This window comes from Capricornis sumatraensis, chromosome 9 (assembly GCF_032405125.1).
Source record: "Capricornis sumatraensis isolate serow.1 chromosome 9, serow.2, whole genome shotgun sequence".
Classification (NCBI taxonomy): Eukaryota; Metazoa; Chordata; class Mammalia; order Artiodactyla; family Bovidae; genus Capricornis; species Capricornis sumatraensis.
Window position 1 is genome coordinate 85314996 of NC_091077.1, and position 18205 is coordinate 85333200.

The following is an 18205-nucleotide window of genomic DNA, read 5'->3' on the forward strand; positions in this document are numbered from 1 at the left end:
TCCCCATGCACCAGCCCCAAGCATGCTGTATCCTGCATCAGACATAGACTGGCGATTAGATTCTTATATGATAGTATACATGTTTCAATGCCATTCTCCCAAATCATCCCACCCTCTCCCTCTCCCTCTGAGTCCAAAAGTTCGCTATACACATCTGTGTCTCTTTTGCTGTCTCGCATACAGGGTCATCATTGCCATTTTTCTAAATTCCATATATATGTGTTAGTATACTGTATTGATGTTTTTCTTTCTGGCTTACTTCACTCTATAATCGGCTCCAGTTTCGTCCATCTCAACAGAACTGATTCAAATGTATTCTTTTTAATGGCTGAGTAATACTCCATTGTGTATATGTACCACAGATTTCTTATCCATTCGTCTGCTAATGGACATCTAGGTTGCCTCCATGTCCTGGCTATTATAAACAGTGCTACAATGAACATTGGGGTACATGTGTCTCTTTCAATTCTGGTTTCCTCAGTGTGTATGCCCAGCAGTGGGATTGCTGGGTCATAAGGCAGTTCTATTTGCAATTTTTTAAGGAATCTCCACACTGTTCTCCATAGTGGTTGCACTAGCTTGCCTTCCCACCAACAGTGTAGGAGGGTTCCCTTTTCTCCACACCCTCTCCAGCATTTATTGCTTCCAGACTTTTGGATCACAGACATTCTGACTGGTGTGAAGTGGTACCTCATTGTGGTTTTGATTTGCATTTCTCTAATAATGAGTGATGTTGAGCATCTTTTCATGTGTTTGTTAGCCATCCGTATGTCTTCTTTGGAGAAATGTCTATTTAGTTCTTTGGCCCATTTTTTGATTGGGTCATTTATTTTTCTGGAATTGAGTTGCATAAGTTGCTTGTATATTTTTGAGATTAGTTGTTTGTCAGTTGTTTCATTTGCTATTATTTTCTCCCATTCAGAAGGCTGTCTTTTCACCTTGCTTATATTTTCCTTTGTTGTGCAGAAGCTTTTAAGTTTGATTAGATCCCATTTGTTTATTTTTGCTTTTATTTCCAGAATTCTGGGAGGTGGATCATAGAGGATCCTACTGTGATTTATGTTGGAGAGTGTTTTGCCTATGTTCTCCTCTAGGATTTTTACAGTTTCTGATCTTATATTTAGATCTTTAATCCATTTTGAGTTTATTTTCGTGTGTGCTGTTAGAAAGTGACCTTAAATCTTCATGTTTATCCTCTTGCTATTAATTATAGCTATTATCACTTTTACAAATGTTTGTTTTTTAATCTACATACTTCTTATTTGGAGAAGGAAATGGCAACCCACTCCTGTATTCTTGCCTGGAGAATCCCGTGGGCAAAGGAGCCTGGCAGGCTACAGTCCACGGGGTTGAGAGAGTCAGACATGGCTTAATGACTAAACCACCACCACCACCACTGGCTTATTTATATGATCTTCAATACTTTTGTATCTTTGTCTTTTCTATTGTGATTTTCTTTCCTATAGATTCTTGCTTCCTTTCTATTTAGAGATGACCTTTCAATATTTATTTTAGGTTGGGTTTAATATTGCTCTATTCTGTTTTGGCTTGTCTAAGAAATTTTTTATCCTCCTTTCTATTCTAAATGATAAGTATGCTGGATAAAGTATTGTATATGGCAGGCTTTTCCTTTCCAGAACTTTGAATACACCATGCCATTCCATTCTGACCTTCAAATTTGCTGCAGAGAAATCTGCTGATAGCTTTATGGGGGTCCCTTAACTGACTCTTTATTTTATTGCTGCCTTTAAAATCCTCTATCTTTAATTTTTGCCATTTTAATTTTATGTCTCAGGGTGAATCTTTTGGGGTTCACCTCCTTTGGGACCCTCTGTGCCTCTTGTACCTGTAGCTTCCTTCCTTAGGTTTAGGAACTTTGCAGCCATGATTTCTCCAAATACATTTTTAATCCTTTTATCTCTCTTTTTTCCTTCTAGAGCTCCTGGTATGCATTGGTTGACATGCTTTATGTTATCTCATGGGTCTTATAATTTGCTTTAATTTTTTAATTTGTCTATTTCTCTTATTCTGATTGAGTGATTTACATTAGTCTATCTTCCAGGTCACTTATTTATTCTTCTGTATTATTTGGTCTCTATTTATTACTTCTAGATTCATTTTTATCTCAGCATTTTAGTTGTCTAATTTTGATTGGTTCCTCTTTATAGTTTTGTTAGGTAGGTAGAACAGGGAAAAGGAGTCCAAAATGGCAGTGGCTACAAGACAAGGAAGGGAAAAGCCCATGAAAATGAAACAAAAGAAGGTCCGAGAACTGAAGTGAGGACCTCAGGTAAAACAAACAACACTCCTGGCTGGCCCAGTTTACATGGGACAGGCCCAGGGAGAGAGAAACATATAAATAGAAGAGCCAAAGCTAGCTCTCTCTCTCTCTCCCATGCGCTGGGGCACTCTTCTCCTAGTGTCTTTAGATCGACGTGCCCTCACGCCTCGAAGATGGATTTTCCTGCTATCTTCTAAATAGAGCTGTAACTCTGAGCTGTAACACTGATTTGTCTAAGAGCTATAATACGGTCCATTCAAGACCTGAGAGCTATAACATGGTCTATCCAAGACCTGAGAGCTGTGACACGCTGAGGGGGCTTTAATGTCCATCACTCCAAGTCTTTGTTGTAACGAGACAAAGAATCAAGGAACATACACTTGCGTGACAGTTTCAAGCTCCTTGTTACAGTGATCTGTATTTCTGTTGATAATCTTAATACCTTTAAGACTTTTATTACCTCATTTTCGAACTCAGGGTCAAGTACACTGGTGAAGTCTGTCATTATTTGGTCTTTCACAGTATTTCTCTTGTTCTCTTAATCAGGAGTAGTTCCTTAGCTTTTTGAAAAATTTTCCTTAACTTTGTCCCTGAATTTAGGAGAAACATTTGTTGACTGTGGTCATGAAGGGGTGTTTTTATGTGGGAACATTACTGTGTAGATTGTGTGAGCGCAATATTTTGGTCCAAGGGCTATTCTTGATATGGATTCCAGGCATGTCTTTCCTCACAGTGAGCTGGCTGTTATCTTGATAGTTGGTGTGATTGGTTTTATTGTGTCCAGAGCCCACATTAGATGTTGGGTGGGGCTTCCTCTTTGGTCTGAGGCCCTTTTGGGGGTGGAGTTTGCTCCCAAGTTTTTGCAGTAGAAGCCCTGAGAATGTGGTTCAATAAAGCTCCATTGCCTTTAAATGTATGCCCTTCTATATTCTGGGAATATACAATGGAGTAAAGACAATCTCTTTAACAAGTGGTGCTGGGAAAACTGGTCAAACACTTGTAAAAGAATGAAACTAGATCACTTTCTAATACCACACACAAAAATAAACTCAAAATGGATTAAAGATCTAAATGTAAGACCAGAAACTATAAAAATCCTAAAGGAGAACATAGGCAAAACACTCTCCAACATAAATCACAGTAGGATCCTCTATGATCCACCTCCCAGAATTCTGGAAATAAAAGCAAAAATAAACAAATGGGATCTAATCAAACTTAAAAGCTTCTGCACAACAAAGGAAAATATAAGCAAGGTGAAAAGACAGCCTTCTGAATGGGAGAAAATAATAGCAAATGAAACAACTGACAAACAACTAATCTCAAAAATATACAAGCAACTTATGCAACTCAATTCCAGAAAAATAAATGACCCAATCAAAAAATGGGCCAAAGAACTAAATAGACATTTCTCCAAAGAAGACATACGGATGGCTAACAAACACATGAAAAGATGCTCAACATCACTCATTATTAGAGAAATGCAAATCAAAACCACAATGAGGTACCACTTCACACCAGTCAGAATGTCTGTGATCCAAAAGTCTGGAAGCAATAAATGCTGGAGAGGGTGTGGAGAAAAGGGAACCCTCCTACACTGTTGGTGGGAATGCAAGCTAGTGCAACCACTATGGAGAACAGTGTGGAGATTCCTTAAAAAATTGCAAATAGAACTGCCTTATGACCCAGCAATCCCACTGCTGGGCATACACACTGAGGAAACCAGAATTGAAAGAGACACATGTACCCCAATGTTCATCGCAGCACTGTTTATAATAGCCAGGACATGGAGGCAACCTAGATGTCCATCAGCAGACGAATGGATAAGAAATCTGTGATACATATACACAATGGAATATTACTCAGCCATTAAAAAGAATACATTTGAATCAGTTCTAATGAGGTGGATGAAACTGGAGCCGATTATACAGAGTGAAGTAAGCCAGAAAGAAAAACATCAATACAGCACACTAACACATATATATGGAATTTAGAAAAATGGCAATGATGACCCTGTATGCTAGACAGCAAAAGAGACACAGATGTGTATAGCGAACTTTTGGACTCAGAGGGAGAGGGAGAGGGTGGGATGATTTGGGAGAATGGCATTGAAACATGTATACTATCATGTAAGAAACGAATCGCCAGTCTATGTCCGATGCAGGATACAGCATGCTTGGGGCTGGTGCACGGTGATGACCCAGAGAGATGTTATGGGGAGGGAGGTGGGAGGAGGGTTCATGTTTGGGAAAGCATGTACACCTTTGGTGGATTCATGTCAATGTATGGCAAAACCAACACAGTATTGTAAAGTAAAATAAAGTAAAAATAAAAATTTTAAAAAAATAATAAAATTTAAAAAAAATGTATGCCCTGTCTCAAAGGAGTTGACTCCTGTAGCAAGTGCCTGTGTAGTCATGGCAAACCTATGTGTCTCCTGTGCGTGTATCCAAGGTTCTACCCAGAAGCCCAAAGTTGAATCCCTTTCTCTGTTGTGTTCACCCCAAACTTTTAGTGCTAGGTTGGTGCAAGGGACTGGAGATCTGCGGCTGCAAGAATCAAAGTGGTTGTGCTATTGCCTGGGTCATGGGCTCCCTTTGTGGCTGAGTTCTCCCAGGATTTGTATACCCCTAGATCTGGCTCCTAACTGCAGTGTAGAGTAGGCACAATCAGAGAGCTCCAGCTGAGAAAAAAACCTTCCCTGGGGCTGTCCACAGGAGATGTGCCATTCTGTGATGTCACTAGGTATGCTTACCAACAAAGGCTGATGCTAATGGAGCTTCCCCCACTGTGCAAGGCTGACAATGGGTGCTCCTTGAGCCAGACCACACCCCAGGTTGTCTAGGCTGGTTCCACCCAGCTAAACTGAGTCTCTTCATATGTCTTCTCTGAGATTCAGCACCTGGCTATTGGGCAAACTAGTAGCTCTGCCCAGGGGACATTTCAGGGTAGGAATTGCAACAAGGTGGCAGCTATCAATGTGAAGTATCTCTCTGCCATGATTGCCAGCAGTCAAGCAGGCTCCAGGCCTCTCTAGCCAGTCTATCTCAGCAGACTTCCCAGAAGGCAAGGGGAAAGTTCCTAGGATGAGTCTACCTCTGTAGACTTGTCCTCTTTCTTCCTCACAGCTCCCTTCCAGGGAGGCCAGTATGGTCCCATCCCAGTGTTTTTTGTTTTGTTTTGTTTTTCCATTCTACCTGGTTGTGCGGGGATCTTTCTGCAGCTTTGGTTACATAAAAGATCTGCCAGTTTCCTGTTGGTTTTCTATGAATATTACACACGTAAATGTACCTTTGATATGTGCTTGTAGTGGGAGGTAAGCTTTACTTCCTCCTATTCTTCCATCTTTATCTCTCTTAGTTTTTTTAAATTTATTCTTTATTGATACTTTCTGGTAGCTCCTTATAGGATATTTCATTCAGTTTTTACAGTAACTAAATGTTATGCATTACCATTTCCAAATATTCAAGGAGAGAACTATGACTCAGCTTGATAAGGAAATGAGAGGTTCACCTCTAATCAATATGCTCAAGTGAAAAATCTGAATTCTGATCTAATTTGGGCTTTTCTCCCAGTGCTGAAAGTAATTTATCACACTCACAACAACATCTGGTCTACCCTTATTTGACCCTTATTCCATTGGCACAGTACTTCCCATCTCTTTTACTGAATTGTTTAACCTTCACTTTAAGCATAGTCTTTATCAATTAATGGAACTGGAGGCTTTCTTTCTTTCAAAATTCAGGAGGATGAATGCCTTGTAATTCTGGGAATGGTACCTCCACCCTCTACCTCTCTCTCCCTCTCTGCTACCTTCCCTCTCTTCTTTTTCCTTCCCCATCCCCCCCTCCGCCCCGTGTGTGTATGTATCTCTATGTGTGTCTCAGGGTCTCTCCTAGCTACACTGCATCTTTTCTATATTTTCTGCCATGGTAAGGAGGTATAAGAATGATAAGTGAGCGCATTTGTGTGGGTTTGTGTGTGTAAGAAATGTTCTGAGGAGACTGTTCTCTTGTAGTGTTCTTTCAGAAAGCATCTCTCACTTGTTGTTATTGTTATTCAGTCACTCAGTTGTGTTCAACTGTTTGTAATCCCATGGACTGCAGCATATCAGGCTTCCCTGTCCTTCACCATCCCCAGAGCTTGCTCAGACTCAAGTCCATTGAGTTTATGATGCCATCCAACCATCTCATCCTCTGTCATTTGCTTTAACTTGTTTCATACATTAATATGTCAAATCTTGTAAACATTACAGACATGTAAAACGCAAGTCTAAAGCAATTATTTTATTAAAATCTAATGCAAAAGTGTTAATGTTAAATTTTATTTACTCATCTCATCATTTATGTTTTTATTGAGATATAAATGACATATAACATTATATTAGTTCAGATGTAGAACATAATGGTATGATGCATATAGAGAAAAAGAATGACCACAATAAGTCTTGTTAGCATCCATCACCATGCATAATTACAATTTTTTTGTTGTTATGAGAAATTTTAATATCTAGTCCCCTAGCAACTTTCAGACATACAGTACAATATTATTAGCTGTAACCACCATGCTGCACATTATATTCAAGGACTCATTTATAACTAAAAGTTATAAATATTTTTATAATTGGAACTGAATATCCCAGAATTTAATCATATCTTGCCATGTCAATTTCTCTTACATCCTGAGCAAATTTGGGGAGTTTCCTTTTCAGCTCTTTGAGAATTTGGAGTTTCCTGAATGTTGAGCTTTAAGCCAACTTTTTCACTCATTTCTTTCACTTTCATCAAGAGGCTCTTTAGTTCTTCTTCACTTTCTGCCGTAAGGGTGGTGTCATCTGCATATCTGAGGTTATTGATATTTCTCCTGGCTATGTTCATTCCAGCTTCTGCTTCCTCCAGCCCAGAGTTTTTCATGATGTACTCTGCATATAAGTTAGATAAGGAAAGTGATAATATACAGCCTTGACGTACTCCTTTTCCTATTTGGAACCAGTGTGTTGTTCCATGTCCAGTTCTAACTGTAGCTTCCTGACCTGCATACAGGTTTCTCAAGAGGCAGGTCAGGTGGTCTGGTATTCCCATCTCTTTCAGAATTTTCCACAGTTTATTGTGATCCACACAGTCAAAGGCTTTGGCATAGTCAATAAGGCAGAAATAGATTTTTTTCTGGAACTGTCTTGCTTTTTTGATGATCCAGCAAATGTTGCTTATTTCATATGAGATCAAAATACAGTGGAGCATGCTATTCAAACCTGTTCATTCCTTCAGAAATATGGATTGAGAATCATCTATACATCAGGTACTTTTCTAAGCAATACAGATACAATAATGATTATCAAAAGAAAGCCCCATCAATCAGGGTATTTGCATGCTACACAGTCATTAAAATTAAACAGATACACAGATGTGCTGCCACATACTCATGCACAGTTCAACTTTCCTTTCTACCACAAAAAGGTGCATTGCTATACCTTAATCTAATGACAAAAAGTGAAAAGTGAAAGTGTTAGTCACTCAGTCATTGTGGACTCTTTGCGACCCCATGGACTGTAACCCACCAGGTTTCTCTGTCCATGGAATTCTGCAGCAGTTGGTAGCCATTCCCTTCTCCAGGGGGCCTTCCCAACCCAGCGATCAAACTCAGGTCTCCTACACTACAGGCAGATTCTTTACCATCTGAGCCAACAGGGAAGCCCATCTAATGACAAAGGATTTATAAAAATAATAATGAAAATAAAAGTTGTTATAAAATTTTGAAAAACAATTTGACATTTATAATAAGTTCCAAGAATAAATTTTCCAGTTCCTAATTTTTACTTCTCTGAACCATTTTGTATAATTTCATTAGTGCTACAGAGAAAATTGCTGCAAACATACTTTTATTTTAATGTAACTTTGTCTGCAAAATCAAGCAAAGAATCTGCTAGAGAAATTATTGATTGATCAGCATTTAGCTTTTAGTGTATATTATGTTGATTTTTTTTTTTTACTTCTTTTTAGAAAGAAGAAATATTCTAATATATAAACATAAATAATAAATTGACTTCATGTTTCCTGAATTATTCTGATAGGACATCAAAAATATCATGAACATTTACAGTTTAATCAGCCTGCCACAGATTCATATTCTCTACATACAAACACTATATTTCAACTTTTTGAAGTGAATGGTGTTATTCCAAATTCTATAATAGTGTACTTAATTTCTTTTATGTATATGAATTCGTATTTTCACTGGTCAAGGAGAGCTTTAATTTATTTCATTACACTTCGCACAACATAAGATTTCATCATTTTGATTATAAGTTAACCTATTAGCCCCATGCAAATATAGCTCTTGCTGTTTTTCTGTTATATAAGACTGTCACAATATTAAAAGAAATAGAATAATATTGCTGTGTTTCCCTCTTGTTTTCAGAGTAGATTGCATAAAATACATTAGTAAAACAAGTCATTTAGCTCAAAGAAGACGTGCAAATATTTTTTGAGAAGTGTCATTAAGTCGTATTTTCTAATTTTTTTAAAACTATGCTGAAATAATAATCACACATTTAAAAAATGTTGTGGTTATCAATATACCAAATTTGGTTTTCCTCTACAGATAAATACAGGAATTACTGTAAAATCACATTATGGAGGTCGATAGATACACACATCAGTTCAGTTCAGTCACTCAGTCGTGTCGGACTGTTTGTGACCCCATGAATCGCAGCACGCCAGGCCTCCCTGTCCATCACCAACTCCCGGAGTTCAACAGACACATCCATCGAGTCAGTGATGCCATCCAGCCATCTCATCCTCTGTCATCCCTTCTCCTCCTGCCCCCAATCCCTCCCAGCATCAGAGTCTTTTCCAATGAGTCAACTCTTCGCATGAGGTGGCCAAAGTACTGGAGTTTCAGCTTCAGCATCATTCCTTCCAAAGAAATCCCAGGGCTGATCTCCTTCAGAATGGACTGGTTGGATCTCCTTGCAGTCCAAGGGACTCTCAAGTCTTCTCCAACACCACAGTTGAAAAGCATCATAGATAGATATAAAACACATATTCAGTTCAGTTCAGTTCAGTCGCTCAGTCATGTCCGACTCTTTGCAACCCCATGAAGTGCAGTATGCTCGGCTTCCCTGTCCATCACCAACACCCGCAGTTCACCCAAACTCTTGTCCATCAAGTCAGTGATGCCATCCAGCCATCTCATCCTCTGTCATCCCCTTCTTCTCCTGCCCCCAATCCCTCCCAGCAACAGAGTCTTTTTCAATGAGTCAACTCTTCACATGAGGTGGCCAAAGTACTGGAGTTTCAGCTTTAGCATCATTCCTTCCAAAGAATACCCAGGACTGATCTCCTTTAGAATGGATTGGTTGGATCACCTTGTAGTCCAAGGGAGTATCAAGAGTCTTCTCCAACACCACAGTTCAAAAGCACCAATTCTTTGTCACTCAGCTTTCTTCACAGTCCAATTCTCACATCCATACATGACCACTGGAAAAACCATAGCCTTGACTAGACAGACCTTTGTTGGCAAAGTAATGTCTCTGCTTTTTAATATGCTGTCTAGGTTAGTCATAACTTTCCTTCCATGAGCAAATCTTTTAATTTCATGGGTGCAGTCACCATCTGCAGTGATTTTAGAGTCCAGAAAAATAAAGTCAGCCACTGTTTCCCCATCTATTTTTTATGAAGTGATGGGACCAGATGCCATGATTTTAGTTTTCTGAATGCTGAGCTTTAAGCCAACTTTTTCACTGTCCTCTTTCACTTTCATCAAGAGGCCCTTTAGTTCTTCACTTTCTGCCATAAGGGTGGTGTCATCTGCATATCTGAGGTTATTGACATTTCTCCTGGCAATTTTGATTCCAGCTTATGCTTCCTCCAGCCCAGCATTTCTCATGATGTACTCTGCATATAAGTTAAATAAGCAGGGTGACAATGTACAGCCTTGACGTACTCCTTTTCCTATTTGGAACCAGTCTTTTGTTCCATGTCCAGTTCTAACTGTTGCTTCCTGACCTGCCTATAGTTTTCTCAAGAGGCAGGTCAGGTGGTCTGGTATTGATCCTGCACTATTCTTTGAAGTTTGCACCCTACAGGAAAAGAACTATCAACCTCTGTTTATTCAGCCATTATTTAAACACTCATTTTGAGTTTTGATTAGGAATATCTTTACATGAAGTGGATGAAGAATTATTTAAAAAAGCACTTGTGATTTGAATTTATGACCTAGTTTAGAAAAGCTTAATGTGTTTAATTTTAAAGATGAGGTTAACAAAACATTGTGGGGAGAATAAATGAGAACACTGAAACAAAATATAATGTACATTCTCTCTCTCTCATATGTATAAAATATCTATATCTTACATAACTTTTGAAAACCTATTCAAATATTTTATGATTTTAGACCCAGCACCATGATGTGCTATATAAAACTAGGGAAATAGTGGAAATAGTGGCAATAGAGAATGAAAGGTCAAGTAGAAGACAGGAAGAGGAAGCTGAGATAAGAAATGATACAATTAACAAATTGTAGAATAACATAAAGGAAACATTTCTTAATAAATATTTAACCTTGATTATCAAGAGTATTGTAATAATAAGTATGCATACATATATAGTAATATAGACATTTCAAAGCCTTTCTATATACTATTATGTTAATACATTGCAGATGTAGAAGCAATTGAAATTCATCAGGAAGATAAAATGTCCTGGGTAAATTAAAAAAAAAAAAATGGCTGTTTACTCTTTGGATAATTTTTGCTTGGCATGATAAGCCATGAAAAGGTAAAAAAAAGTGAAGTGTCTTCAAAGGAATAATTTGCTAAATAAAGAAATTATTATTTATTTAATTTTAATCATCAGTAAGGACAGTGTCTTCTCTGGATAAGGATTTTTAAATGGCATATTTGTTTAATTAAAGAAAAACAATTACCATTTTCAACAGAAAGTCAATTGATAGCTTTGTGAAAATGATAAACAATTTTATTGAAACATTTGCGCACTATGAAATTAAAATGGCAGAACCAGCTTAATGCCAAATAGTAAGAAACTGACCATCAAATCAAATTGTTTTAGTCTTTCTTGCAGTACCAAGTTATTTTTCTGTATCATAATACAACTATAAACATTTTTTTAATTTAAAAAAACAATGAGCTTGTTCAAACATGGACTACACCACCAAGTTATGGGACATCATGATTTAAAGAACCAAAAATGAATTTGCCTGCAGGACTGGTGTATATTCAGTTGATTCCAATCTGACCAAGAAGCAAAACGCTTCTACATTTATTTGATTCTATTTTTTTGATATTAAATTTAAATAATTATTTTCTAATTAAAATTACATTTTCTAACTATTACTTTGTATTTTGAAGAGGTTAATAGAATTATTGTCTTTTCCATATTTTAGAGTAAGACAGCACACAGGAAACAGAGAAAGAAAATCATGTCTGGAAAAGTTGTTTGAGCAGTTGAGTAGATTAAGAAATAAAGCACTCTGTAAAATGTGAAATTTTAATCAGGCAGGAGGATAACAATTATCCTAGCTAGTGGAATCATGATAATTGTTCATTGTTTCAGTCTAAGTTAAATGCCTGGGTATTCATCAATCTTCATGTGAAACGTTCTATAGTAACCCTTAGTAGAAGAGAAAAAAACATGTTGAGGGCTTTTCTAAATGTCTGTTTTCTCCTGAAATAGAATGTTTTAAGCCTCTGTATATAGTGGACATATGGGGAGCTTATACTATAATTATTTTATATAGATTTAATATAAATTAAGTTTCAATGTTAAAAATAGAAATTCCCCACCATGTGAGAAATGGACCAATATCTTCAATGACTAATTATGAAATTATGGGGATTTTTGTGAAGATGTTTCATGCTCAAAGGCAAAATCTTCCAGCTTTTATAATTTTCAAATTCACAATTTCATTGGTTAATAATGGTCACTAATCAAGTAGTGAACTAGCAAAATACAACTAGATGACATGGTATCTATGCACAATTTTCTATCTACTCCCATATTAAGAAATTAAGCTGACTGTTTGATAAGACTAATGGAGCCTATGATTTCAATATTTAAAGAAAATTACAAGAAGATTAAACTTTATTATATTTTTATTATTCTGATATCAAAGAGAATTAAAGAAATATAAATCTAAAACATGGTTTTAATTCCAGAAGTTTTTGTTTAAAAGTGAGTTTGGAAATTTAATATCCTGAGTTTCTACCCCTTTCTATACCTTTTTTCTTGTCTCTGATTTAACTCCATGAGCTCCATTACTATTGCTAAGCTAGTTTTTTATCTTTCAAATTCTAAATAGGAAATAGTTTGCCTCACATCTTTGTACCACCTGTCTATTTCAGCTCTTAGTAACTTTATTCTAACATATCATCTATCATCTGCTAAGGAGATAGTTTATTTGACTCACTAATGATCTGGGCCTTCAAGTTGGTAAATAATGTTGGAATAGAATAACCATTGGAGACCATATTTAAGATGTACAATGTGATTTTTTGTAAGCATGTATTGTGAAATGATTACTTCAATCAAGCTTAACATTCCCATTACCTCATATAGTTACCCTTTTATGGGTGTAAGAGTTCTAAAAAATACTCATTTAGCAGATTTAATGTATATATTATTATTAATCATAATCACCATGATGAACATTAGGTTTCCAGAACTTATTTATTTTAACTGAAATTCTGTATTCTTTCCCCCCATTTCCCCACTTAAGCACCATTCAACTCTCTTTTACTTTGAGTTCAACTTTTTAGATTAAATACATAAATGATTTATATAAGAGATATCTTCCTGTATCTGGCTTATTTCACTTAGTGTATTGTCCTCCAAATTAATCCATGTTGTTGTAATGTCAGCAACTCCTTTCTTTATAAGGATGAATAATATTCTAGTATATTGTATTTATTTATTCATCTGTTGATGGACAATTAAGTTGTTTCCATATCTTGCCTTCCATTAATAAGCTTCAGTGAACATGTGGATGTACATCTCTTGGAATCAGTGATTTTATTTCCTTTGGATATATGCACCTAAGTGGGATTGTTGGATTACATGGTAATTCTATTTTTAATTTTTTCTGGAATTTTACTGTTTTCCCTATTGGCTGTGCCAGTTTACATTCCCACCAACAGAATATCATGTCCCCCTTTTCACATCCTTGCCAACACTTGCTTAATTCTGACTTGTTGGTAATGGCCATCTCAACAGTTGTGAAGTGACAAAAAATAAATAAACAAGTGAAACTACATCAATTTTTGCCTCCGTACAGCAAAGGAAATAACAATATGAAAAGGCAGTCTATGAAATGGGAGAAAACATTTGCAAAACAAATATTCAATAAGGAGTTAATATCCAAAATATAAAAAGAATTCATGTAATCCAATGAAAAATGCTCAATTGATAGACATTTTCCCCAAAGACATACAAATGGCCTATATGTATTTGTAAATGCTCAACCTCACTAATCATGACAGAAATGCAAGTCAAAGAAAGCTTTCATCGCATGCTAGCTGGGGAGAAGGTCTTGATGAATCATGGAAAACCAAATAGTCACAGACGTCAATGTTGACAGAACCCATTCTCTTATCTTTCTACGGAGAGGCAGCTCATCTAACAGAGTTCAAATGTTATGGCCCAATTGTTGAAATAAATTGTTGTGTGTGAAGAAACACTGGAGCTTGTACACATGGTAGATATTTGGTCCCATTGGTAAGACCATTTAGAGTAAATGGACTGTGAGTAAGAATAGGCTATTTTAGCATTTATTACGATTTTATCATATAATTGTTTAACTTCCATTTTTCTAATATCATGCTCTAAATCTCCTGATTATTTCTTAGCAGCTCTCTATAGCTTTCCTACATCTGTTATCACCTGTTGTACTGACCTGAAGTGTGGTTTTATTTGATAGTCATTTCTCATTGTAAGTTAATGTATCATTTGATTATTTTTTATTTATTCATATTTCTTCATGGAAAGAAAATGAGCTGAATGGAGGTATAACTGTCCCCAAGTCTATGAAAGATATAAATCTCATTAATTTTACAAAGCTATTTCATAAACTTGGGTAATAAGAGTTTGCCTCTGAAAAATAGATTTGGTTTCTGTGTACTGAAAAATCAAGATTCTGAGCTTATAACGCCGAGAGACAGCACTCAGACCATGGCAAATTCACCAAATAAACAAATGTCATTCACAAGGCTATTGGGAAATAGTCTTTTCTAGGGACACCTGAGATTGCCACATGCTGCTCTTTATAAACCACAACTAGGACATCTGAGACGTCAACCAAATGACAGAGAAACTTAGAATCAAAATTCTTTGCAATTTGTAGCATGTACGATCACTTTTGCTTCTTTCAGACTTTATCTGCCACAACTTTTGAATTTCATGATTCAAAGATGAAAACAGATTTAAAAAAGGAGTCAATGGTCTAGGGAGGGAGAATGACATCTGAGGCAATAGAACATGTTTTCCTCTCTCCAATATACATTGCAACTCTGTTGGCTTAGGTCTGATATACTATTTTGTATGTGTAGTGTGCTTGGGAATACACATCCTCCTCTACCACTTAACAATGCTTTGTCAGATATTACTTTTACTTTTCCTCTCAGAAAACCTCTGATAAGTTATTTTGTAGTATGTATTATTTAATTATCATCAGAGTCAGACAGACCTGGATTCCAACATCATTTTTGGTATTTTTCATTATGTAACTAGAGGAAAGTTAAGGATTCTATTACCCTTCACTCTGTTATGCCAGTGAGGGATCATCAGGATTTAAGCTTCTCTGGAGTATTATTTAGGTTCCCTCTGTGGTTAGTGAAAATGTAGAACAGGAACGTTTTCCTAGATAGAGAAGATGTTTAGTCAGATACAAAAGTATGGTTTATAATAGGCATTACATTTGGGGGAGAATATATCTCTTTAAATTAATGTATGAATTATACCCCTTAAAGCTAAAGAAATACTTTACATAACTCTGAGCAACTTCTACCCTAGAAGGCAATATTTGTATTTTTTAAATAATGGAAGTCTCTTATATATGTGTGCTTATTAAGGCAATTGGGCATCTATCCAGTCAACTCTTTGTGACCCTATGGATTGTAGCCTGCCAGGCTCCTCTGTCCCTAGGGCTTCCCAGGCAAGAATACTGCAATGGGTTGCCATTTCCTTCTCCAGAGGATCTTCCTGACCCCTGTGTTCTGTGGCTCCTACATTGCAGGTGGATTTTTACCACTGTGTTGCAGGGGAAGCCTGCCGTCTGTTGCAGATTGGTTTAAAGATTTTTACAAGCTCAGACTTCTGAAAGTGATCAATCCTTAAGTAAGTAAGTGTTAGTCACTCAGCTGTGCCTGACTCTTTGCCACCCCATGGACTGCAGCCCACCAGGCTCCTCTGTCCATTAGATTTTCCAGGCAAGGATTACTGGAGTGGGTTGTCATTTCCTTCTCCAGGGGACCTTCCCAACCCAGGGATCGAACCCAGGTCTCCTGCACTGCAGGCAGATTCTTTACCGACTGAGCTACAATCCTTAAGAGTTAAAGGGTCTGAAGATACCAGGATCAAGGTGGCATAAAATGATTTCTTACTACCTAATACCCTGAACCTTGGATGGAGTTTCCTTCAAAAGAGCAGTTCAATGACAATAGATCCACAAAGAGCTATGTTTAATTCCAACAGTGTGCAATGCTGTTTAATTCCAACACTCTGCAAAAATAGAATAATAATGATTGGTCTCAGTAGCTTTCAGGTCTATATCCTTTAAAAAAAAATCACAAGACTTTCTTTCTGGATGCCCCCCCCCAAAAAAAAAAGTTACTTTATTAAGGAGGGAAATTTGAGACTGCAACTCTTAGCTACTTTTGCTTTTAGTGCTCACTGTGATGGCAGATTTTGAGATAGCATCATGTAATTGCAGTTCTATAAAACTGGGTTTCTGCAAATGATTTCACTGGAAGACCTGTTTCAAAATAATTAAAAACTAAATGTCTGTAGTAAATATATTTGAACTTCATTGCAAAGGAAATCCTCTTACGACCTACAACAGTAACATATTAAAGCTCAGAGTATCTTCTTTCATTCTTTAATTTCTTAAATATGCTTAATTACAGACCTTCATTTTTGTGAACACTTATTGGCATCCACAAGTACAAAGATTTATAGTAATATTGAAGCCACAAAGATCAGTGACCAATAGAATAATGCTCCAAAGCCAGGGGAAAAGATTGTTCAGGTTTCTTAATAGCTACTCTCACCTTCAATATCTCTCTCACTTCTAAATAATATATAAAAAAAAAAATAAAAAATAAATAAATAAATAAATAAATAATATATAGGACTGTGATACATTAAGTCGGAAGAAATTAAAGCCATATATTCAATAAATTCAAGATATTGCAAATAACCCAAACTAAGTGTAAAGATATCTAAATTAGTTAAAAGCCCTGTACCACAGATTATTAAAATTTTTAAAAATCTTAAAATGAGTGTCCTGTGTATATTTCATCACTCAGTGTGATCAGGGAATGATTAAAATTTTAATACTGTACCTCATTATGTTTTATGTACAATATCAATAGAACACACTGAGGAAATTACCTATATTATAAAGGTTAATTCTGCTATTTGGACTATTTGCCAAGACTCCATTTCTAATTTTATATTCAGAGAAGGAAACAGATGACAGATATTCTATTTAATTATTCCCATACTACTGTACTCTAGAGGAGAAATCAAATGCATTTAGCCTTTATAACTCACAAGGACAGGAAAAGACACAAAACACCTGTTTTTTTATGTTTATTTAATTATTTCTGGAATTTGAAATCTATTTTTTGAAACATGAACAAAGAGAAGAATGGAAAATGCATTTTTTTTAAAGGGCACAGTCAGAATTCAATGTCTTAAAACCATTACAGCCTAGAGATTTAATATCACTTCTGAAATCAGGCCAGATAAGAAGTATTAGTTTTTATTTTTGTATAGAGAAGATATATTTAAATGATACCAGTGACCCAGCTGAATCAAAAATATTCTTCCAAAACTTAATAAGGAAAAAAGAGTACATAGGCATACCAAGTCAACATTTTTCAGAGATCATTTTTAACTGAAGAAACCATGACAGAACTATCAAAGTTATACTTAGTGATATCATCAAGGTGTGCTTTAGTAAGAAAAAATAACAAACCATATCTACTTCTGCTAGACTTTTTAAAGATCAGTTCAGTCTTCTCTGGACTCTATTCACATTCTTTCAGTTTTGTATTAAAATTGTTTCATTGAAAAAGTTATTTTCAAAGATGATTAAAAAGTATTTTCAAAGATGATCACCAGCAATCAAAGAGCAATAGCTAATCAAATAGGTGCTGACCAGTAGCTGAATTTTCATCATTTCTAGCAAAGGCTGGAGGTTAAAGGGAAATGAACAGGACTTCCCTGGCAGTTCAGTGGTGAAGACTCCAGCTTCCAATGCAGGGAGTGGAGGCTGACCCCTTGTTGCAGAACTAAGATTCCAAATGTCACAAGAGATGGTGAGAAAATAAAACAAAAAGAATTTTAAAAAATGAAATGAAGTATATTTGGTCTAAATTGATCACCTCTACATATAAACCACTAACAATCTGTACAGAAAATGGCAGTGTTGTATAATTAGTTTTGAAATAAATAATTTTAAAGTCTAGGGTATGAAAAGTCATTATTAATGCAATGTTAATAAATGCTATTAATTTGCAGATCCATCAAATATAGTCTCAATACTTAGGTAAATGGTACTGACAAGCTATAAAGATACACATTCCACAGTAGTCTAGTAACCTATAATAGATGTGAGTATCACAGCATAAATCCACTAGGTAATTCTAATTATCAAATAGATAATATTCAAAGAATAATATATAATAGATAT